At 36.9% G+C, this 25,035-nt stretch overlaps 1 pseudogene; it reads right to left on the bottom strand.

Annotated features, from left to right (window-relative positions):
* Positions 1-18,029, bottom strand: part of LOC144353158 (FAD-dependent oxidoreductase domain-containing protein 2-like) — a 33,063-nt pseudogene extending 15,034 nt beyond the window's left edge.
* Between the last annotated feature and the right edge of the window lie 7,006 nt (positions 18,030-25,035).

Here is a 25,035-nt window from a genome sequence, read left to right as displayed (position 1 = left end):
AAAGATTGCAATTAGTATCAACATGCATGTGTTCAAAGACTGTGATTGGGATCAATATGCGTGTGTTCAAAGACTGTAATTGGGGTCAATATGCATGTATCCAAAGACTGTAATTGGGATTAATATGCATGTATTCGAAGAATGTAATTTGAATCAATATGCATGTATTCAAAGACTGTGATTGGGATCAACACGAATGTATTCAAAGACTGTAATAGCGATTAATATGCATGTATTCAAAGACTGTAATTGGGATCAATATGCATGTGTTCAAAGACTGTAATTGGAATCAACATGCATGTGGTCAAAGACTGTGATTGGGATCAACACGAATGTATTCAAAGACTGTAATTAGGATTGATATGCATGTGTTCAAAGAGTGTAATTGGTATTAATATGCATGTATTCAAAGACTGAAATTGGCATCAATATGCATGTATTCAAAGACTGTAATTGCGATTAATATGCATCTGTTCAAAGACTGTGATTGGGATTAATATGCATGTATTCAAAGACTGTAATTAGGATTGATATTCATGTATTCAAAGACTGTAATTGAGATTAATATGCATGTATTCAAAGACTAATTGCAATTATTATGCATGTATTCAAAGACTGTAATTGGGATTAATATGCATGTATTCAAAGACTGTAATTGCGATTAATATGCATGTGTTCAAAGACAGTAATTGGGATCAATATGCATGTATTCAAAGACTGTAATTGGGATCAATATGTATGTGTTGAAAGACTGTAACTGATATCAACATGCATGTATTCAAAGACTGTGATTGGGATCAATATGCATGTGTTCAGGGACAGCGATTGAGATTAATATGCATGTATACAAAGATTGCAATTAGTATCAACATGCATGTGTTCAAAGACTGTGATTGGGCTTAATAAGCATGTATTCAAAGACTGTAATTACGATTGATATTCATGTATTCAAAGACTGTAATTGAGATTAATATGCATGTATTCAAAGACTAATTGCAATTATTATGCATGTATTCAAAGACTGTAATTGGGATTAATATGCATTTATTCAAAGACTGTAATTGCGATTAATATGCATGTGTTCAAAGACTGTAATTGGAATCAATATGCATGTATTCAGTGACCGTAATTGGGATCAATATGCATGTGTTCAAAGGCTGTAATTGAGATTAATATGCATGTATTCAAAGACCGTAATTGGGATAAATATGCATGTATTCAAAAACTAATTGCAATTATTATGCATGTATTCAAAGACTGTAATTTGGATCAATATGCATGTGTTCATATATTGTAATTGGCATCAATATGCATGTATTCAAAGACTGTAATTGGGATCAATATGCATGTGTTCATATATTGTAATTGGGATCAATATGCATGTGTTCAAAGACTGTGATAGAGATTAATATGCATGTATTCAAAGACTGTGATAGAGATTAATATGCTTGTATTCAAAGATTGCAATTAGTATCATCATGAATGTGTTCAAAGACTGTGATTGGGATTAATATGCATGTATTCTAAGATTGCAATTAGTATCAACATGCATGTGTTCAAAGACTGTGATTGAGATTTATATGCATGTATTCAAAGATTGCAATTAGTATCAACATGCATGTGTTCAAAGGCTGTGATTGAGATTAATATGCATGTATTCAAATATTGCAATTAGTATCAACATGCATGTGTTCAAAGAGTGTGATTGAGATTAATATGCATGTATTCAAAGATTGTAATTAGTATCAACATGCATGTGTTCAAATACTGTGATTGGATTAATATGCAAGTATTCAAAGTCTGTAATTAGGATTGATATGCATGTATTCAAAGACTGTAATTGGAAGCAATATATATGTGTTCAAAGACTGTAATTGCGATTAATATGCATGTATTCAAAGATTGCAATTAGTATCAACATGAATGTGTTGAAAGACTGTGATTGAGCTCAATATGCATGTATTCAAAAACTGTAATTGGGATTAATATGCATGTATTCGAAGACTGTAATTGGAATCAATATGCATGTATTCAAAGACTGTGATTGGGATCAACACGAATGTATTCAAAGACTGTAATTGCGATTAATATGCATGTATTCAAAGACTGTAATTGGGATCAATATGCATGTGTTCAAAGACTGTAATTGGAATCAACATGCATGTATTCAAAGACTGTGATTGGGATCAACACGAATGTATTCAAGGACTGTAATTAGGATTGATATGCATGTGTTCAAAGAGTGTAATTGGGATTAATATGCATGTATTCAAAGACTGAAATTGGCATCAATATGCATGTATTCAAAGACTGTAATTGGGATCAATATGCATCTGTTGAAAGACTGTAATTGGTATCAACATGCATGTATTCAAAGACTGTGATTGGGATTAATATGCATTTATTCAAAGACTGTAATTAGGATTGATATTCATGTATTCAAAGACTGTAATTGGGATCAATATGCATGTATTCACAGACCGTAATTGGGTTCAATATGCATGTGTTCAAAGGCTGTAATTGAGATTAATATGCATGTATTCAAAGACCGTAATTGGGATCAATATGCATGTATTCAAAGACTAATTGCAATTATTATGCATGTATTCAAAGACTGTAATTGGGATTAATATGCATGTATTCAAAGACTGTAATTGCGATTAATATGCATGTGTTCAAAGACTGTAATTGGGATCAATATGCATGTATTCACAGACCGTAATTGGGATCAATATGCATGTGTTCAAAGGCTGTAATTGAGATTAATATGCATGTATTCAAAGACCGTAATTGGGATCAATATGCATGTATTCAGAGACTAATTGCAATTATTATGCATGTATTCAAAGACTGTAATTTGGATCAATATGCATGTGTTCATATATTGTAATTGGGATCAATATGCATGTATTCAAAGACTGTAATTGGGATCAATATGCATGTATTTAAAGACAGTAATTTGGATCAATATCCATGTGTTCATATTTTGTAATTGGGATCAATATGCATGTGTTCAAAGACTGTGATAGAGATTAATATGCATGTATTCAAAGACTGTGACAGAGATTAATATGCTTGTATTCAAAGATTGCAATTAGTATCAACATGCATGTGTACAAAGACTGTGATTTGGGATTAATATGCATGTATTCAAAGATTGCAATTAGTATCAACATCCATGTGTTCAAAGACTGTGATTGAGATTAATATGCATGTATTCAAAGATTGCAATTAGTATCAACGTGCATGTGTTCAAAGACTATGATTGGGATTAATATGCATGTATTCAAAGACTGTAATTAGTATCAACATGCATGTGTTCAAAGACTGTGATTGAGATTAATATGCATGTATTCAAAGATTGCAATTAGTATCAACATGCATGTGTTCAAAGACTGTAATTGGGATTAATATCATGTATTCAAAGACTGTAATTAGGATTGATATGCATTTATTCAAAGACTGTAATTGGAAGCAATATGCATGTGTTCAAAGACTGTAATTGCGATAAATATGCATTTATTCAAAGATTGCAATTAGTATCAACATGCATGTGTTCAAAGATTGTGATTGAGATTAATATGCATGTATTCAAAGATTGCAATTAGTATCAACATGCATGTGTTCAAAGACTGTGATTGAGATTAATATGCATGTATTCAAAGACTGTAATTAGGATTGATTTTCATGTATTCAAAGACTGTAATTGGAATCAATATGCATGTGTTCAAAAACTGTAATTGCGATTAATATACATGTGTTCAAAGACTGTAATTGGGATCAATATGCATGTATTTAAAGACTGTAATTAGTATCAACATGCATGTGTTCAAAGACTGTGATTGAGATTAATATGCATGTATTCAAAGATTGCAATTAGTATCAACATGCATGTGTTCAAAGACTGTGATTGGGATCAATATGCATGTATTCAAAGACTAATTGAAATTATTATGCATGTATTCAAAGACTGTAATTTGGATCAATATGCATGTGTTCATATATTGTAATTGGGATCAATATGCATGTATTCAAAGACTGTAATTGGGATCAATATGCATGTGTTCATATATTGTAATTGGGATCAATATGCATGTGTTCAAAGACTGTGATTGGGATCAACACGAATGTATTCAAAGACTGTAATTAGGATTGATATGCATGTGTTCAAAAAGTGTAACTGGGATTAATATGCATGTATTCAAAGACTGAAATTGGCATCAATATGCATGTATTCAAAGACGGTAATTGGGATCAATATGCATGTGTTGAAAGACTGTAATTTGTATCAACATGCATGTATTCAAAGACTGTGATTGGGATTAATATGCATGTATTCAAAGACTGTAATTAGGATTGATATTCATGTATTCAAAGACTGTAATTGAGATTAATATGCATGTATTCAAAGACTAATTGCAATTATTATGCATGTATTCAAAGACTGTAATTGGGATTAATATGCATGTATTCAAAGACTGTAATTGCGATTAATATGCATGTGTTCAAAGACTGTAATTGGAATCAATATGCATGTATTCACAGACCATAATTGGGATCAATATGCATGTGTTCAAAGGCTGTAATTGAGATTAATATGCATGTATTCAAAGACCGTAATTGGGATCAATATGCATGTATTCAAAAACTAATTGCAATTATTATGCATGTATTCAAAGACTGTAATTTGGATCAATATGCATGTGTTCATATATTGTAATTGGCATCAATATGCATGTATTCAAAGACTGTAATTGGGATCAATATGCATGTGTTCATATATTGTAATTGGGATCAATATGCATGTGTTCAAAGACTGTGATAGAGATTAATATGCATGTATTCAAAGACTGTGATAGAGATTAATATGCTTGTATTCAAAGATTGCAATTAGTATCAACATGCATGTGTTCAAAGACTGTGATTGGGATTAATATGCATGTATTCAAAGATTGCAATTAGTATCAACATGCATGTGTTCAAAGACTGTGATTGAGATTGATATGCATGTATTCAAAGACTGTGATAGAGATTAATATGCTTGTATTCAAAGATTGCAATTAGTATCAACATGCATGTGTTCAAAGACTGTGATTGGGATTAATATGCATGTATTCAAAGATTGCAATTAGTATCAACATGCATGTGTTCAAAGACTGTGATTGAGATTAATATGCATGTATTCAAAGATTGCAATTAGTATCAACATTCATGTGTTCAAAGACTGTGATTGAGATTAATATGCATGTATTCAAAGATTGCAATTAGTATCAACATGCATGTGTTCAAAGACTGTGATTGAAATTGATATGCATGTATTCAAAGACTGTGATAGAGATTAATATGCATGTATTCAAAGATTGCAATTAGTATCAACATGCATGTGTTCAAAGACTGTGATTGAGATTAATATGCATGTATTCAAAGATTGCAATTAGTATCAACATTCATGTGTTCAAAGACTGTGATTGAGATTTATATGCATGTATTCAAAGACTGTGATAGAGATTAATATGCTTGTATTCAAAGATTGCAATTAGTATCAACATGCATGTGTTCAAAGACTGTGATTGAGATTAATATGCATGTATTCAAAGATTGCAATTAGTATCAACATGCATGTGTTCAAAGACTGTGATTGAGATTCATATGCATGTATTCAAAGACTGTGATTGAGATTAATATGCATGTATTCAAAGATTGCAATTAGTATCAACATGCATGTGTTCAAAGACTGTGATTGAGATTAATATGCATGTATTCAAAGATTGTAATTAGTATCAACATGCATGTGTTCAAATACTGTGATTGGGATTAATATGCAAGTATTCAAAGTCTGTAATTAGGATTGATATGCATGTATTCAAAGACTGTAATTGGAAGCAATATACATGTGTTCAAAGACTGTAATTGCGATTAATATACATGTATTCAAAGATTGCAATTAGTATCAACATGCATGTGTGCAAAGACTGTGATTGAGATCAATATGCATGTGTTCAAAGACTGTAATTGGGATTAATATGCATGTATTCGAAGACTGTAATTGGAATCAATATGCATGTATTCAAAGACTGTGATTGGGATCAACACGAATGTATTCAAAGACTGTAATTGCGATTAATATGCATGTATTCAAAGACTGTAATTGGGATCAATATGCATGTGTTCAAAGACTGTAATTGGAATCAACATGCATGTATTCAAAGACTGTGATTGGGATCAACACGAATGTATTCAAAGACTGTAATTAGGATTGATATGCATGTGTTCAAAGAGTGTAATTGGGATTAATATGCATGTATTCAAAGACTGAAATTGGCATCAATATGCATGTATTCAAAGACTGTAATTGGGATCAATATGCATGTGTTGAAAGACTGTAATTGGTATCAACATGCATGTATTCAAAGACTGTGATTGGGATTAATATGCATGTATTCAAAGACTGTAATTAGGATTGATATTCATGTATTCAAAGACTGTAATTGAGATTAATATGCATGTATTCAAAGACTAATTGCAATTATTATGCATGTATTCAAAGACTGTAATTGGGATTAATATGCATGTATTCAAAGACTGTAATTGCGATTAATTTGCATGTGTTCAAAGACTGTAATTGGGATCAATATGCATGTATTCACAGACCGTAATTGGGATCAATATGCATGTGTTCAAAGGCTGTAATTGAGATTAATATGCATGTATTCAAAGACCGTAATTGGGATCATTATGCATGTATTCAAAGACTAATTGCAATTATTATGCATGTATTCAAAGACTGTAATTTGGATCAATATGTATGTGTTCATATATTGTAATTGGGATCAATATGTATGTATTCAAAGACTGTAATTGGGATTAATATGCATGTATTCAAAGACTGTAATTTGGATCAATATGCATGTGTTCATATATTGTAATTGGGATCAATATGTATGTATTCAAAGACTGTAATTGGGATTAATATGCATGTATTTAAAGACAGTAATTTGGATCAATATGCATGTGTTCATATATTGTAATTGGGATCAATATGCATGTGTTCAAAGACTGTGATAGAGATTAATATGCATGTATTCAAAGACTGTGACAGAGATTAATATGCTTGTATTCAAAGATTGCAATTAGTATCAACATGCATGTGTTCAAAGACTGTGATTGGGATTAATATGCATGTATTCAAAGATTGCAATTAGTATCAACATCCATGTGTTCAAAGACTGTGATTGAGATTAATATGCATGTATTCAAAGATTTCAATTAGTATCAACATGCATGTATTCAAAGACTGTAATTGGGATTGATATGCATATATTGAAGGACTGTGATTGGGAATAATATGCATGTATTCAAATATTGCAATTGGAATCAATATGCATGTATTCAAAGAATGTAATTGGAATCAATATGCATGTGTTCAAAGACTGTGATTGGGATTAATATGCTTGTATTCAAAGACTGTAATTGGAATCAATATGCATGTATTCAAAGAATGTAATTGGAATCAATATGCATGTGTTCAAAGACTGTAATTGAGATTAATATGCATGTATTCAAGGACTGTGATTGGGAATAATATGGATGTATTCAAATATTGCAATTGGTATCAATATACATGTATTAAAAGACTGTGATTGGGATCATTATACATGTATTCAAAGACTGTGATTGGGATTAATATGCATGTATTCAAAGACTTTAATTGCAATTATTATGCATGTGTTCAATGACTAATTGGGATCAGTATGCATTGTTGATTGACTGACTTTAGTTTAGACTGGCCGAATCGATCCTGTCATTTACCTTTCTGACCTGTGCTCCAGAACTGATTTCTCTGACTACCACATTGTAACTGACTAGATTTCAGATGTTTACAACCTTTACAAATCCTTAGCTCCTTCAAAACTATTATCAACTGCAGACAGCACAACCTATTGGTTAAAATAACTACTTAATCGAGCTGCAAAATGCCAAATGCTCTCTCCACCTTCTGCCCTACTAGTTCGAGTCTCTTTTTAAAACCTTCTTCATTCATATAATAACAAAGCTGCCTTACTAACATTGTAACAAGTTTGATTGTAGCAAAACAACTTCAACAACATTGGAAGCAATTGCTGTACATTTACCGACAATGTTGATAATAACTTGCTGTAGTGTAGCAATATTTAGTTAAACATAATCGTTCAAAGAATGAATGAAATGATAGGAAATGAAACATTATCTTAGGTTGTCATCACGTGAACAATGTTTATAAGATTCAACTTGTTTTATTGATCTTTTATATCTCGTGGTGTCTCCATACTGTGTTCTAAGCTTGTTCTTGGAGTTCTGTACATCGTGTACTTTCGAGCAACAGTAGCGACAGACTGTCTCGGTATTGCATGTTGTTCAATTTCTACACCAAGAACGAATTCTATAAGAAGGCAATTTTCTGTTTTCTTGTTAAACTTGTGGAAAAGCTTCGTCCGGATGTTTACATCGTCTACGGTGTTGTTGCAAATTACACATGTCTTGCTGCCTGTCTGTGGCGACAAAACTACCTTACTAACTGTCTTGCTCCGTATTGTCGCAGTCATATCCGTTGTCATTTTTATGAGTGAAATAACTAAACCCCAACACCACTACTACTGTAATTCTAATCTAATCTACACTACACTATATGATAACAGTTTATCCCATGTCAGCTACATTTTCAGTTCTAAACTACAAAATACGACTAGAAGTAGACGTGTTTCCAATGTGACCCAACCTTTCATCCGCCCATTCATGAATAATCAATGACATCATGAATAATTAATAGCGGTCAAATGCATGGAATTAGTGTGACACCACTATCTGAACATGATGGTCTTGGTTGGTTCTGGTCCAAATTAGAAACTGGTTGTTTGACTGAAAGGGGGCACCTGGCTACCATTTATATTGTATTCACCAGGATAGACACTCCAATCTGCAGCCATGGATAATATAATATCATAGATTTGGAAGATAATAATACAGGCGTTACAATTGTGTTTCTTCCTATCAGGAGATTTGTGGTTGTCATGTCATCCCAGAGAATTTGTGTACAAAGTCCAATTTAAACCTTACACACTGTGAGTCAATTAATAGGTCATTTGCTTCACATTTCTTTAATGACAGGTTCAATGAATCATATATGAGATAGTAAAGCCCTTTATTAACATATAATATTTTACGATTTAAGTTTAACATGCAAAATATTCATGAACACAATAACACGAATATTACATAAACATGGCGTGGCAATTGGTATGACAATGTAGACAAAATTAAGTAAACAATATTAAATAACAACAGTAAAACCATTAAACAATTATATCAGTTTGACATATGACATATAAAAAACCGTTGACTTACTCATTTTCTCAAAAGTTGTTGCTTCTTTTACTGCAGCTTAGATTACAGGACGTTGTTGTCACAAATGTTGCCACAGCAGAAATAACAGATTTATTGTAAGTTATATTACTAAATGTTGTTACAGTTCAAGTCGTCCTGTAAAGTGGAAATAACAAGATTATGCATGTACTAGTAGTACATTATATAACTAAATGTTGTCACAGTGTTCAACTTGCCTTGTAAAAAATAATGTGTATATAGCAAACTAGATTACTGAATGCTGTCACAGTGTTATAAAATAAGAAATAACAGATTTATAGTAAGTTTTATTACTAAATGTAGTTACAGTGTTTATTTTTTAAGTTAATATACTATTATAATCTTTATTTTAGGTATACGAAATATTAACACTGTTCAACAACATATCACAGTTCGAAATACATTTTAAAATAGTGTTGTCATTACTTAAATGTCTCTGAGAAAACAGTACAGTTCATTGACACGATTCAAAATCTCAGAGTACACAAGTCCCGTAAAACTGGGACAAATTATTTATGAAGGTGCTTATTCCGACGAAAAAGTTTATAATTGCGATAAAACTGGTTTATTTTGGAAGATGTTACCGTTGAAGTCGCAAGCTACAGCAAACAACCCACATAATATCGGACATAAACAAAATAAACAACGCATCACTGCAGTGTTTACAGCAAACATAATCATGATCGATTCTTATTCGAATACTGCCTGGCACATGTGATGATATAACATACAATTTGTAGTAAATTTGTTTCTTACCTTTCAATTAACTTGTGTATTTAATAAAGAAGACACACTATAAATAAACCCATGAGTGTATATGCGCCTTTTATACGTATGATATTTTCAAAGACATAGTTGGAATTGAAGCAATAGAGTGGCATATTAATCCATGAAACATATTCACACATATCCGTACATATCATCCTGTATTATTGTGTGTGGGGAAAAATTCTCATGCACACAATCATAATAACGGGAAATGGTTTTCTTCCTGATTTGTAGGAAACTGTTTCTCAACTTGTCTCTTTATTTGGTTTCAGGCCATGTTCAAGATGGCTACCCCCATATAAAGAAAGCTTTACAAAATGAACTGGATCTACACGAACAATAACTGAAATCACTTGTAACTTTTATAAAACACATGTTAGAAACACTTAAATGTAACAAACTCTGGGGAGCTAATAATCTAAATTATAAAAATATAAAAAGAATTATTCAAAATAAACTTAAAGATACATATAATAATGAGTGGATGAAACAACTCAATAAAGACAACAATCAAAATGTTGGCAACAAATTAAAGACATACCTACTGGTAAATAAAAAATTACAAATTTGAAAATTATCTAAAAGTAATTTGAATTATAATATAAGATCAGCAATTACAAAATTAAGAATTTCAAGCCATAACTTGCCAATTGAGAAAGGGCGGTACAATAATATCCATCAAAGAATATGCAAATTGTGCGACTCATCTGAAGTGGGTGATGAAAAACACTATGTTATGAACTGTTCAAATTCAGATATTAAATCAAATAGAGAAAACAAATTCACAATATTAGCTTTCCAGAATTTGAAAAACTAAATCAAGAATGTAAATTCATTTATTTGTTAAGTGCTTTGGATACTCATCTTATTATACCTTTCACTAAATTTGTTAATTCTATTTTAAATGTAGTTAATAGTTGTATTTAGTGGCCATACTACCGTATTGTACTATATTGGTGTTGTATCAATAAACTATTATTAAATTATAAATTACTCGTAATACTTTTACATTATTGCATATGTACTGCAGTTTATCTTGATTCGTCCCTGAAATCAAAATCGGTATTTCCACAACCCATATGCAAATGAGGTCTGAGAGCAAACAAAGTAGTCCCTTCAGGAGTACCGTTTTTCAAAATAAACAATATTTAGAAGTACGATATTTTCCCTTTGGGGTACATGAATATACTTGCTGAGTTAGATGAAATTTGAACAACAGTAATGGTACTTTTAGGCAGTCACTTATTTTGAGTCAAACAAATTTGCATATCACCCATGCAATAATGTTTTCGGTATTTCACGGTCGATATGCAAATGAACATGGTATTTCCATTGGATACCGAACTATTTTTATTTTGTAAACACATTTTCGTCTGCTATTTTTATCCGGTTCAAATCGTTCAGCAACATTTTTGGCATGTCAGGTGTACATCACATAAAATACTACGATTGGGAGAACTTAATGTATGTTGATCACCTGGAAATTGAGTTATATAAACCTTGAAGGGCTCTCGAAAGACCCATCCGCAGTAAAATCAGCGATTACTATAGCCGCAACCATTGAACATCGATATACCAGGAAGTTTCTGCTGGCGACGTTGCGGCGTTACTGAGTTCCAAATAAAGATTATCAACGCCAAATGAGCAACATTTTAACCGGTAACCAAGACTCATTCAATCCACGACCAGCAAGCAATATCAGAAAAGAAGTTGTAGCTTGCAGCTCAGCGACGACCGCTGTCGACGAAAGTCATCCCGTCTGTAGAGTACTGCAGTTGCACGGCTTGTTTGCCAGTGCACAATTCTGTGGCGGAACTTTCAACTTCAACATAAACTGTGTATCATAATCGTCCAGTTCAAGTTCTGGCTCTGTCGTGGCCCCGACTAAACGTCCATGAGTAATTTATTCGGACAGTGATTCAGATTAGACGTATGATTATTTTATTTCCACACAGACAGTGACACGCGTTCTACACTGGCACGCGTTGCTAGGGCGTAACACTGTCTTGGAACATATAAATGGGCAATGTGGTTCCCCGATCTAAATTACATCCGATTTGTTGCACGTTCTTTCTTTAATATGAAATAATCAAATATGGAACATATGTAATAATAACAGAATCCCACACCCTCGCTCGTGAAAGTACTGTCGCAGGATACACCTCATCACTCGTGAAAATAACTTCCATCCGCAACGAAAGCCACGGGGAGGGTGTGGGGTTCTGTCACTTTATCACGCCACCTCACATAACAAAGCAAATTGTCCAGATGAATCCAGACACGTACCAGGCCAAGTAAAAGCATTCAATGTCACCTAAAGCAATATAGACCCACCCCGAGCAGACGCGACCACAGGTCGGCGCCAGTGAGATTCGAAAGCCAACTGCTTAGTCAAACCCCCAGCAGTTAGCCAATGCGCTAGCTAGTTTGCAAATTGGCTGCCCCAATACTTCTGAGACTTGCTTATAAAAAAACCACAACATTTATAAAAAGCACAGTGCTGAGATTCACTTCGAGTATTCCTGAAACATAATCTTACAATTGCATACGAGTTGTCAAAACATACAATTTGGTGACAGTTGAGAATGATATACCAAGATTTTGACAATTCCATGAGAACATCGCAATGTTCTTTTAACACATGAAACGGATGTACATTGGTCGAATTTTGTATAGTTTCAAGCATCCGTAAATATTTTGACAATAAAACCCTTATTCACATTATGCGAATACAAACAAGACATTAAGCAGGATTAAAAGTAACATGTAAATCTTGTATAAACCCAATGAAAAGTCTGGAGTCATAGTGAATACTTCTAGCGAGCCATTCCTCTAAAAATGTCATTACTGTGGCAATAACATTGAACCTTGCTCTTCCATAAAGCAGCAGTTTCCATCTTCAAACAAGTCATTGAAAATGACACAGTCCCCGTTAAATTTTTGAAATTTTTTTTTGTGCCCGTCATATTAAAGCGGAGGGGTTGTCGCGAGAGTCCAAGATACCGCAAGATGCCAGCCAGTCTACCATCTTTGATCCAATTGCGAAATAAATCGTCATGGACATGTATCCTAACATTTATATTCTATGTACCAAGTTTGAATGACAACTGACAAAGCATGTTCAAAATACAACATTTTCAAAAACAAGATGGCTGCCAGTCGGCCATTTTGAATCAAATCGCTAAGCCACTGCATGTGCATATGTCCCACATAAGGTACTAGACACATGCAAAGAATGAACGCAATCGTCCACAAGATTCTGAAATATGACTCTGGACAGATTGACGCAGGGACGTCGGACACACGGACGGATAGACATAGGAACTCACGAACGGTCGGGGACATGTATCCTAACATATATGATCTATATACTAAATTTGAATGAAAACTGACAAAGCATGTCCAAAATACGACATTTTCAAAAAACAAGATGGCTGCCAGTCGGCCATCTTTGATCCAATTGTGAAATAAATCGTCGTGGACATGTATCCTAACATGTATAATCTATGTACCAAGTTTGAATGAAAACTGACAAAGCATGTTCAAAATACAACATTTTCAAGAAACAAGAAGGCTGCCAGTCGGCCATTTTGAATCGAATCGCTAAACCACTGCATGTGCATATGTCCCACATAAAGTTCTAGGGACATGCAAAGAATGAACGGAATCAGTCCAAGGGATTCTGAGATATGACTCCGGACGGACGCACGGACGCACAGACGCACGGACGGACGGAGACCGAATTATAAGTTCCAGTTTTCGGACTTCGTCCGAACGGGGACTAATAATCAAAATACCCTTGATACCCTGGCGAAGCATGTCTATTGTTTCACAACGACTGTCCCAAAGGATTTTTGTCTTCTCAATTTCTCAAGATAAACGTCCCAAGGTTGTTTTGTTTACTATAAGGACTTGTCTTTTAGCAGCATTACTAGTATTTTTTGCTATTGCACAAAAAAGCAGCAGATACTTTTACTGGAGATCACAGAATTTGCATGAATTTTCCCCCGGCCATTCACGCAAACTGCAAATCAAGTCTTTTATACCGCACTTTGCATCCGCAATGATGGATGTATTGTGACGTATTTTGACCCCTGATTCTGACCTTGCATTCTGGCCACATTTACTGCAGTTTCAACACAAGAGACACACTATAAATAAACCCATGGGTGTATATGCGCTTTTTATATGTTTTCAATGCACGACCCACCACCCCCCACCCTTTCACGAGGCCCCTCGGTAAGTCGCGGTTTTTGCTTGGATCCTGATACCCGCGACTTAGTATTAAGCCTGGGACTATACAACCCTCTGACTATTGAATTCTCGGGCTACAGGTAGATGGTGTTGAATTAACTATTTGTTATATTACTTCATACGAAAAATAACAGTAGAGTGTATGAAATAGCCAACTTACAAGTGAATCTGGATACAGAGATTGTAGCTTCCTTAGTGGCTGGAATAACGTGGAATATGAGATAATGGTTTAGAACGTCACTAAATATAATCCTTGTATTTGAACCAGTACAAATCAGATGTATTGTGACGTATTTTGACCCCGGATTCCGACCTTGCACTCTAGCTACATTTACTGTCCTTTCATACCAGTTCAATTTCCTTTCATTATTTTATCAAGATTCCGTGATGTTTAATATTTAAAACCAACCTTTATTTTACAGTAACTCTAGTTTTCACTTTTTGTAGAATTATTTTACTGATCAAAAGACTTTTCACTTCTATCATGAATCTCCCACAGTACTTCCGCAGACATAGCGGTGAGCGCCAACATAACTACAAACAGCCTCGTTCTCTGGAGCTGATGAATCTGAACCATTCGGGTCGCGCATTAATTGGTTTCCCATACCTCACTGAACCATTCAGGTCGCGCATTTATTGGTTTCCCATAACTCACTGAACCATTCAGGTCGCGCATTTATTGGTTTCCCATACCTCACTGAACCATTCAGGTCGCGCATTTATTGGTTTCCCATAACTCACTGAACCATTCAGGTCACGCATTTATTGGTTTCCCATAACCCACTGAACCATTCGGGTCGCGCATTTATTGGTTTCCCATAACTCACTGAACCATTCGGGTAGCGCATTTATTGGTTTCCCATACCTCACTGAACCATTCGAATCGCGCATTTATTGGTTTCCCATAACTCACTGAACCATTCAGGTCGCACATTTATTGGTTTCCCATAACTCACTGAACCATTAAGGTCGCGCATTTATTGGTTTTCCATAACTCACTGAACCATTCGGGTCGCGCATTTATTGGTTTCCCATAACTCACTGAACCATTAAGTTCGCGCATTTATTGGTTTTCCATAACTCACTGAACCATTCGGGTCGCGCATTTATTGGTTTTCCATAACTCACTGAACCATTCAGGTCGCGCATTTATTGGTTTCCCATAACTCACTGAACCACTCAGGTCGCGCATTTATTCGTTTTCCATAACTCACTGAACCATTCGGGTCGCGCATTTATTGGTTTCCCATGTCTCACTGAACCATTCTGGTCGCGCATTTATTGGTTTTCCATAACTCACTGATCACATCCGGGTTGCGTTTTTATTGGTTTCACATAACTCACTGATGACATTCGTGTCGCGCATTTATTCGTTTTCCATAACTCACTGAACCATTCGGGTCGCACATTTATTGGTTTTCCATAACTCACTGAACCATTCGGGTCGCGCATTTACTGGTTTCCCATAACTCACTGAACCATTCGGGTCGCGCATTTATTGTGGTTGGGTATCACAATAGAAGATAGGATACGAAACTTAACGAGCCTGGTAGTGTATACACACTACGCAGTTACGGGATAAAGTGACAGCGAGACGATATACTTCAGCAACGGATAGTATTTATTCTGGAGAACATAATATGTATCATCGAGAGTTTGGTAACAACTAGTAATTACAAAGATCACAGTATTTATAGACCGTCAAGGATTCACACCGTGTAAACAATTTTTGGCACTGATTATATAATTATGAGTGTTTCCTATTACGTTAGTATAAGTGGCCTTGATCATGACAATGGCTTAAAGCAGTCAAGGTTGTGCTAGTTCTCCATAGATTTACTTGCAATATCAAAACAGAAACACATTGAACTAACACTAAAGAATGAGTATATATGCGGAAAGAATACGAGTAAATACGAAGCAATAACTGTGACTTAATGTTCCCGACATACTCCCGGGGGACGAAAGATAATTCCTGGCAATTATCGATAGGAAAAAAAAATATTATTGATTCTTGAAAGAAAAATACATGAATATACGGCAAGAAAAAAAAGTTCACAGAATGTGTTCATAAGAATACATGTACAGAAACTAAAAGCAAATAAAGATAAAGGAGTTTACGAGTATATATACACAACGGGTTAGTTGTCAGACTTGCAAAATAAATGTATTTGTAGGAAATGTTATTTTCACAATAAAAGTTATTTATTAATCAAAGAAGTTCCTTCTTGGCTAATTTTCTAATCCATTTCATGGCCTGAACGGCGGCCTTGCGTTGAGGACGTTGAGATATGAGTGGTGAATTGACATTATTGGATTGCGTTGTGTCATCTATTGCTTCCATCGAAACGATAGACGAGGTTATCGGGGAAATCGGGATTCCCTCAGGTAGTGATGTATTAGCTGAATTCACTTCACTCGTCTCCAATGGGTATAGTTTGGTGATTGGGCGGTTTGTACACAACGTCGCTTGGTGTTTTTCTGACGCGTGCCCAATTTTGATTTTGTAGAATATCCAGGGTCGTATTTACGTCGAGTTCCCGTATGGAAAGCAGAGATTGTTTGTTGTTCGGCTAGAAAGGTCTGGGCTTCATTATAAAATGCAGCAACTGTGGACTGAAGGTGGTCGGGATTGTACATAGATTGTTCATTTCCAACTGATAAGATTCGTATTTCATTTCATACGGCTTCGCTTAGAGTAGGTAATGTCCACGCTTCTTTTCCGTGGGCCCTCGCGAGTTGGCGTTGGAAATCGAGCGGTAGTTTTTCGAGAATCATTGGAATAAGTAATAGTCCATATTGAGATTCGTCTTCTCCGAGCACTTTCAGGCCTCGTATAGTTGCCTCGAGTCCGTCATGGAAATGTCGTAGACTTGTGGGATTACTGTCCGGTCGTGGTTGTTCCCATAATGATTTCATGTATGCGTGGATAATGTCTTGCTTCTGACCATATCTTTCTTTGAGTAGATCGAACGCAACTTTGCAATTTCCCTCGGTTGTAGGCAGTCCGTCAATTAGTCGCTTTGCTTCACCACCAACGTAACTACGAAGGTAGACAAACGTTTGAATATCCGTCAGTTGTGGGTCGTTGTGAATCGCGATTCGAAATTATCTTTGAATTGGATCCACAATAAGAGGTCGCCATAGAAAATGGATATCTCCAACTTCGGTAACTGGACGCACTTGTATCGTGCAGTTTGTTGTTAGGGTGGTTGACTTACGGGTTGTGGAGGTCCCGGTTGAGGTGCTTCGAGGTTTTGGATTTGTTGTCGTTCTGTTGCAATTCTCAGTCGACCGGAAGAGCTGTTTTCTTGGATGAACATACGTATGTGAGTACACCGTCTTGAAGGAGCGGTTTCTTTGTCCATTGTGTCGGTGAAGTCAGGGTGGTCCGCATCAACCAGGTCGATTACTGCTTGGTTTGTTGAAATAAATGCTTCCACATGTCGGTCGATGTCTGGTTGACTAACGGTGATTTCTCTGTAAGCAGCTTCCTTGTCGGGTTGGTCGTTGTATTGTTGAACGATAGTTTCGACTGTATCAAGCACCCTTGTGAGAATTATTCTGGCTTTGTCCCGTCTTTTCTTCAGTGTAGTTAAATTTGGCATGATGACTCGTTAGATCCTGGTCTCGGCACCAAAATGTGGTTGGGTATCACAATAGAAGGCAGGATACGAAACTTAACGAGCCTGGTAGTGTATACACACTACGCAGTTACGGGGTAAAGTGACAGCGAGACGATATACTTCAGCAACGGATAGTATTTATTCTGGAGAACATAATATGTATCATCGAGAGTTTGGTAACAACTAATAATTACAAAGAAATCACAGTATTTATAGACCGTCAAGGATTCACACCGTGTAAACAATTTTTGGCACTGCTTATATAATTATGAGTGTTTCCTATTACGTTAGTATAAGTGGCCTTGATCATTACAATGGCTTAAAGCAGTCAAGGTTGTGCTAGTTTTCCATAGTTTTACTTGCAATATCAAAACAGAAACACATTGAACTAACACTAAAAGGATGTGTATATATGCGGAAAGAATACGAGTAAGTACGAAGCAATAACTGTGACTTAATGTTCCCGATATTTATTGGTTTCCAATGACTCACTGATCACATTCGGGTTGCGCATTTATTGGTTTCCCATAACCCACTGAACCATTCGAGTCGCGCATTTATTGGTTTCCCACGACTCACTGAACCATTCGGGTTGCGCTTTTATTGGTTTCCCATCACTCACTGAACAATACGGGTCGCGCATTTATTGGTTTCCCACAACTCACTGAACCATTCGGGTCGCGCATTTATTGGTTTTCCATAACTCACTGAACCACTCGGGTTGTGCATTTATTGGTTTCCCATAACTCACTGAACCATTCGGGTTGCGCATTTATTGGTTTCCCGTGACCAACTGAACCATTCGAGTCGCGCATTTATTGGTTTCCCATAACTCACTGAACCATTCCGGTTGAGCATTTATTGGTTTCCCATAACTCACTGAACAATTTGGGTCGCGCATTTATTGGTTTCCCATACCTCACTGAACTATTCGAGTCGCGCATTTATTGGTTTCCCATGACTCACTGAACCATTCGGGTTGCGATTTTATTGGTTTCCCATAACTCACTGAACAATTCGGGTCGCGCATTTTTTGGTTTCCCACAACTCACTGAACCACTCGGGTTGTGCATTTATTGGTTTCCCATAACTCACTGATCACATTCGGGTTGCGCATTTATTGGTTTCCTTTGACTCACTGATCACATTCGGGTTGTGCATTTATTGGTTTCCCATGACTCACTGATCACATTCGGGTCGCACAATTATTGGTTTCCCATAACTCACTGATCACTTTCGGGTTGCGCATTTATTGGTTTCCCTTGACTCACTGATCACATTCGGGTCGCACATGTATTGGTTTCCCATAACTCACTGATCACATTCGGGTCGCACATTTATTGGTTTCCCATAACTCACTGATCACATTCGGGTTGCGCATTTATTGGTTTCCCTTGACTCACTGATCACATTCGCGTCGCACATTTATTGGTTTCCCATAACTCGCTGAACCATTCGGGTTGCGCATTTATTGATTTCCCATCACTCACTGAACCATTCGGGTTGCGCATTTATTGGTTTAACATAACTCACTGAACCTTTCGGGTTGCGCATTTATTGGTTTCCCAAAACTCACTGAACCATTCGGGTTGCGCATTTATTGGTTTCCCATAACTCACTGAACCATTCGGGTTGCGCATTTATTGGTTTTCCATAACTCACTGAATCATTCAGTTTCGCATTTTTTGGTTTCCCATAACTCACTGAACCATTCCGGTTGAGCATTTATTGGTTTCCCATAACTCACTGATCACATTCGGGTCGCGCATTTATTGGTTTCCCATAACTCACTGATCACATTCGGGTCGCGCATTTATTGGTTTCCCATAACTCACTGATCACATTCGGGTTGCGCATTTATTGGTTTCCCATGACTCACTGAACCATTCGGGTCGCGCATTTATTAGTTTCCCATAACTCACTGATCCATTCGGGTCGCGCATTTATTGGCTTCCCATGACTCACTGAACCATTCGGGTCGCGCATTTATTAGTTTCCCATGACCAACTAAACCATTCGGGTCGCGCATTTATTGGTTTCCCATAACTCACTGATCACAATCGGGTCGCGCTTATATTGGTTTCCCATGACTCACTGAACCTTTCGGGTCGCGCATTTATTGTTTCCCATAAATCACTGAACCACTCGGGTTGTGCATTTATTGGTTTCCCATAAATCACTGATCACATTCGGGTTGCGCATTTATTGGTTTCCCATAACTCACTGAACCATTCGGGTTGCGCATTTATTGGTTTTCCATAACTCACTGAATCATTCGGTTTCGCATTTATTGGTTTCCCATAACTCACTGAACCATTCCGGTTGAGCATTTATTGGTTTCCCATAACTCACTGATCACATTCGGGTCGCGCATTTATTGGTTTCCCATAACTCACTGATCACATTCGGGTCGGGCATTTATTGGTTTCCCATAACTCACTGATCACATTCGGGTTGCGCATTTATTGGTTTCCCATGACTCACTGAACCATTCGGGTCGCGCATTTATTAGTTTCCTATAACTCACTGATCCATTCGGGTCGCGCATTTATTGGTTTCCCATAACTCACTGAACCATTCGGGTCGCACATTTATTGGTTTTCCATAACTCACTGAACCATTCGGGTCGCGCATTTATTGGTTTCCCATAACTCACTGAACCATTCGGGTCGCACATTTATTGGTTTTCCATAACTCTCTGAACCATTCGGGTTGCGCATTTATTGGTTTACCATGACTCACTGAACCATTCGGGTCGCGCATTTATTAGTTTCCCATAACTCACTGATCCATTCGGGTCGCGCATTTATTGGTTTCCCATAACTCACTGAACCATTCGGGTCGCACATTTATTGGTTTTCCATAACTCACTGAACCACTCGGGTTGTGCATTTATTAGTTTCCCATAAATCACCGATCACATTCGGATCGCACATTTATTGGTTTCCCATAACTCACTGAACCATTCGGGTCGCGCATTTATTGGTTTCCCATAACTCACTGAACCATTCGGGTCGCACATTTATTGGTTTTCCATAACTCTCTGAACCATTCGGGTTGCGCATTTATTGGTTTCCCATAACTAATTGAACCATTCGGGTTGAGCATTTTTTTGGTTTCCCATAACTCACTGAACCATTCGGTCGCACATGTATTGTTTTCCCATAACTCACTGAACCATTCGGGTCGCACATTTATTGGTTTTCCATAACTCACTGAACCACTCGGGTTGTGCATTTATTGGTTTCCCATAAATCACCGATCACATTCGGGTCGCACATTTATTGGTTTCCCATAACTCACTGAACCATTCGGGTCGCGCATTTATTGGTTTCCCATAACTCACTGAACCATTCGGGTCGCACATTTATTGGTTTTCCATAATTCTCTGAACCATTCGGGTTGCGCATTTATTGGTTTCCCATAACTAACTGATGATATTCGGGTTGCGCATTTATTGGTTTCCCATGTCTCACTGAACCATTCGGGTTGCGCATTTATTGATTTTCCATAACTCACTGATCACATTCGGGTTGCGTTTTTATTGGTTTCACATAACTCACTGATGACATTCGTGTCGCGCATTTATTCGTTTTCCATAACTCACTGAACCATTCGGGTCGCGCATTTATTGGTTTTCCATAACTCACTGAACCATTCGGGTCGCGCATTTATTGGTTTCCCATAACCCACTGAACCATTCGGGTCGCGCATTTATTGGTTTCCCATGAATCACTGAACCATTCGGGTTGTGCATTTACTGGCTTCCCATAACTCACTGAACCATTCGGGTCGCGCATTTATTGTGGTTGGGTATCACAATAGAAGATAGGATACGAAACTTAACGAGCCTGGTAGTGTATACACACTACGCAGTTACGGGATAAAATGACAGCGAGACGATATATTTCAGCAACGGATAGTATTTATTCTGGAGAACATAATATGTATCATCGAGAGTTTGGTAACAACTAGTAATTACCAAGATCACAGTATTTATAGACCGTCAAGGATTCACACCGTGTAAACAATTTTTGGCACTGATTATATAATTATGAGTGTTTCCTATTACGTTAGTATAAGTGGCCTTGATCATTACAATGGCTTAAAACAGTCAAGGTTGTGCTAGTTTTCCATAGTTTTACTAGCAATATCAAAACAGAAATACATTGAACTAACACAAAAAGGATAAGTATATATGCGGAAAGAATACGAGTAAATACGAAGCAATAACTGTGACTTAATGTTCCCGACATACTCCCGGGGGACGAAAGATAATTCCTGGCAATTATCGATAGGAAAAAAAAATATTATTGATTCTTGAAAGAAAAATACATGAATATACGGCAAGAAAAAAGTTCACAGAATGTGTTCATAAGAATACATGTACAGAAACTAAAAACAAATAATGATAAAGGAGTTTACGAGTATATATACACACAGGTTAGTTGTCAGACTTGCAAAATAAATTTATTTGTAGAAAATGTTATTTTCACAATAAAAGTTATTTATTAATCAAAGAAGTTCCTTCTTGGCTAATTTTCTAATTCATTTCGTGGCCTGAACGGCGGCCTTGCGTTGAGGACGTTGAGATATGAGTGGTGAATTGTCATTATTGGATTGCGTTGTGTCATCTATTGCTTCCATCGAAACGATAAACGAGGTTATCGGGGAAATCGGGATTCCCTCAGGCAGTGATGTATTAGCTGAATTCACTTCACTCGTCTCCAATGGGTATAGTTTAGTGATTGGGCGGTTTGTACACAACGTCGCTTGGTGTTTTTCTGACGCGTGCCCAATTTTGATTTTGTCGAATATCCAGGGTCGTATTTACGTCGAGTTCCCGTATGGAAAGCAAAGATTTTTTGTTGTTCGGCTAGAAAGGTCTGGGCTTCATTATAAAATGCAGCAACTGTGGACTGAAGGTGGTCGGGATTGTACATAGATTGTTCATTTCCAACTGATAAGATTCGTATTTCATTTCATACGGCTTCGCTTAGAGTAGGTAATGTCCACGCTTCTTTTCCGTGGGCCCTCGCGAGTTGGCGTTGGAAATCGAGCGGTGGTTTTTCGAGAATCATTGGAATAAGTAATAGTCCATATTGAGATTCGTCTTCTCCGAGCACTTTCAGGCCTCGTATAGTTGCCTCGAGTCCGTCATGGAAATGTCGTAGACTTGTGGGATTATTGTCCGGTCGTGGTTGTTCCCATAATGATTTCATGTATGCGTGGATAATGTCTTGCTTCTGACCATATCTTTCTTTGAGTAGATCGAACGCAAATTTGCAATTTCCCTCGGTTGTAGGCAGTCCGTCAATTAGTCGCTTTGCTTCACCACCAACGTAACTACGAAGGTAGACAAACTTTTGAATATCCGTCAGTTGTGGGTCGTTGTGAATCGCGATTCGAAATTATCTTTGAATTGGAAATCACAATAAGGGGTCGCCATAGAAAATGGGTATCTCCAACTTCGGTAACTGGACGGACTTGTATCGTGCAGTTTATTGTTAGGGTGGTTGACTTACGGGTTGTGGAGGTCCCGGTTGAGGTGCTTCGAGGTTTTGGAATTGTTGTCGTTCTGTTGCAATTCTCAGTCCACCGGAAGAGCTGTTTTCTTGGACGAACATACGTATGTGAGTACACCGTCTTGAAGGGGCGGTTTCTTTGTCCATTGTGTCGGTGAAGTCAGGGTGGTCCGCATCAACCAGGTCGATTACTGCTTGGTTTGTTGAAATAAATGCTTCCACATGTCGGTCGATGTCTGGTTGACTAACGGTGATTTCTCTGTAAGCAGCTTCCTTGTCGGATTGGTCGTTGTATTGTTGAACGATAGTTTCGACTGTATCAAGCACCCTTGTGAGAATTATTCTGGCTTTGTCCCGTCTTTTCTTCAGTGTAGTTAAATTTGGCATGATGACTCGTTAGATCCTGGTCTCGGCACCAAAATGTGGTTGGGTATCACAATAGAAGGCAGGATACGAAACTTAACGAGCCTGGTAGTGTATACACACTACGCAGTTACGGGATAAAGTGACAGCGAGACGATATACTTCAGCAACGGATAGTATTTATTCTGGAGAACATAATATGTATAATCGAGAGTTTGGTAACAACTAGTAATTACAAAGAAATCACAGTATTTATAGACCGTCAAGGATTCACACCGTGTAAAGAATTTTTGACACTGATTATATAATTATGAGTGTTTCCTATTACGTTAGTATAAGTGGCCTTGATCATTACAATGGCTTAAAGCAATCAAGGTTGTGCTAGTTTTCCATAGTTTTACTTGCAATTTCAAAACAGAAACACATTGAACTAACACTAAAAGGATGTGTATAAATGCGGAAAGAATACGAGTAAGTACGAAGCAATAACTGTGACTTAATGTTCCCGATATTTATTGGTTTCCAATGACTCACTGATCACATTCGGGTTGCGCATTTATTGGTTTCCCATAACCCACTGAACCATTCGGGTCGCGCATTTATTGGTTTCCCACGACTCACTGAACCATTCGGGTTGCGCATTTAATTGGTTTCCCGTGACCAACTGGACCATTCGAGTCGCGCATTTATTGGTTTCCCATAACTCACTGATCATTTTCGGGTTGCGCATTTATTGGTTTCCCTTGACTCACTGATCACATTCGGGTCGCACATTTATTGGTTTCCCATAACTCGCTGAACCATTCGGGTCGCGCATTTATTGGTTTCCCATAACCCACTGAACCATTCGGGTCGCGCATTTATTGGTTTCCCACGACTCACTGAACCATTCGGGTTGCGCATTTAATTGGTTTCCCGTGACCAACTGGACCATTCGAGTCGCGCATTTATTGGTTTCCCATAACTCACTGATCATTTTCGGGTTGCGCATTTATTGGTTTCCCTTGACTCACTGATCACATTCGGGTCGCACATTTATTGGTTTCCCATCACTCACTGAACCATTCGGGTCGCGCATTTATTGGTTTCCCAAAACTCAC

Source organism: Saccoglossus kowalevskii, chromosome 11 (genome assembly GCF_978046115.1).
Source record: "Saccoglossus kowalevskii chromosome 11, keSacKowa6.1, whole genome shotgun sequence".
Taxonomy (NCBI): domain Eukaryota; kingdom Metazoa; phylum Hemichordata; class Enteropneusta; family Harrimaniidae; genus Saccoglossus; species Saccoglossus kowalevskii.
Note: the sequence above shows the minus strand (reverse complement) of the source record. Positions and strands in the feature narration are given on the sequence as shown.